The 1,942-nt window shown below is 30.5% G+C and overlaps 1 non-coding gene across 1 annotated transcript; it reads left to right on the top strand.

Moving 5' to 3' along the window:
• Window positions 1-261: 261 nt before the first annotated feature.
• LOC112798397 (small nucleolar RNA R71) lies at window positions 262-365 on the top strand. Its single transcript, XR_003200009.1, has one exon. It is a non-coding gene; the product is annotated as a small nucleolar RNA R71 (small nucleolar RNA).
• The last annotated feature ends 1,577 nt before the right edge of the window (window positions 366-1,942 follow it).

Raw genomic sequence — 1,942 nt, forward strand, 5'->3', positions numbered from 1 at the left:
GTCAACATTTTGTTCTGAGCCAATATGGCATTCAGGGCATCAATTTCAAGAACTCTCTTCCTTTGAGGCGTCCCATTATTCACGGAATTCCTCTCAGAAGTGTACATGAACTGGTTATTTGCAACCATGTCAATAAGTTCTTGAGCCTCTGTAGGTGTTTTCTTTAGGTGAATGGATCCACCTGCAAAATGATCCAGTTACATCTTAGAGAACTCAGATAGACCATAATAGAATATATCTATCATGGTCCATTCTGAAAACATGTCAGAAGGACATCTTTTGGTCATCTGCTTGTATCTTTCTCAAGCTTCATAGAGGGATTCACCATCTTTTTGTTTGAATTTCTGAACATCCACTCTAAGCTTGTTCAGCTTTTGAGGAGGAAAGAATTTAGCCAAGAAGGTCGTGACAAGCTTATCCCAGGAGTCCAGGCTATCTTTAGGTTGAGAGTCCAACCATGCTTTAGCTCTGTCTGTTACAGCAAAAGGGAAAAGCATGAGCCTGTAGACTTCAGGATCTACTCCATTAGTCTTAACAGTCTCACAGATCTGCAAGAACTCAGTTAAGAACTGGTAAGGATCTTCTGATGGAAGTCCATAAAACTTGCAGTTCTGTTGCATTAGAGCAACTAATTGAGGTTTCAGCTCAAAATTGTTTGCTCCAATGGCAGGAATTGAGATGCTTCTTCCATCAAACTTGGACGTACGTGCAGTATAATCACCAAGCATCCTTTTCTTGTTCAAAAATTTCAGCAAGGTTGTCTCTGGATTGTTGTAATTTAGCTTCTCTTAGTTTTCTCTTCAGAGTCCTTTCAGGCTCTGGATCAGCTTCAACAAGAATGCCTTTTTTCTTGTTCCTGCTCATATGAGAAAGAAGAGAACAGAAAAGGAAGAGGAATCCTCTATGTCACAGTATAGAGATTCCTTTATGTTAGTAGAAGAAGAAGGGAATAAAGAAAGGAGAATCCAAACACAAGGGTGAGGATAGGGGCAGAGATTTGAGATGAAGAGAAGTGTTAGTAAATGAATGAATAAATATAGTAAGATGAGAGAGAAGTTTTCGAAAACAATTTTGAAAAGGAGTTAATGATTTTCGAAAATTAAGATAAGAAATAAAATTAAAATTAAAATTTAAAACAATTAATTAATTAAAAATAATTTTTTGAAAAAGAGGGAGGTATTTTCGAAAATTAGAGAAAGAAAAGTTGTTAGGTGGTTTTGAAAAGGATAAGAAACAAACAAAAAGTCAAATAGTTAGTTGAAAAAGATTTGAAAATTAATTTTGAAAAGATAAGAAGATAAGAAGTTAGAAAAGATATTTTAAAATCAAATTTTTGAAAAAGATAAAATTTTGAAAAAGATATGATATAAAAGATAAGATAAAAATATATGATTAAAATTAAAATTGATTACTTTACTAACAAGAAACTAAAAGATAAGATTCTAGAATTTAAAGATTGAACATTTCTTAACAAGAAAGTAACAAACTTCAAATTTGTGAATCAATCATAATAATTGTTAGCATAATTTTCGAAAATTTGAAATAAAATTAAGAAAAAGATTTTAAAAAAATAGTTTTAAATTTTCGAAATTCATAAGATAAAAGTAAAAGATTTGATTTTTGAAAAAGTTTTGAAAAAAGATAAGATTTTTAAAATTTGAAACTTTGACTTGACTTACAAGAAACAACTAATTTTAAAATTTTTTTGACTAAGTCAACCCAAATTTTCGAAATTTTGAGAGAAAAAAGGAAAAGATATTTTTTTGATTCTTTTGAATTTTTAATTATGAGAGAGAAAAATATAAAAAATGACTCACAACATGAAAATTATGAATCAAAATACATGATGCATGCAAGAACACTATGAATGTCAAGATGAACACCAAGAACACTTTGAAGATCATGATGAACATCAAGAACATATTTTTGAAAAATTTTTGAT

Source organism: Arachis hypogaea, chromosome 4 (assembly GCF_003086295.3).
Source record: "Arachis hypogaea cultivar Tifrunner chromosome 4, arahy.Tifrunner.gnm2.J5K5, whole genome shotgun sequence".
Classification (NCBI taxonomy): Eukaryota; Viridiplantae; Streptophyta; class Magnoliopsida; order Fabales; family Fabaceae; genus Arachis; species Arachis hypogaea.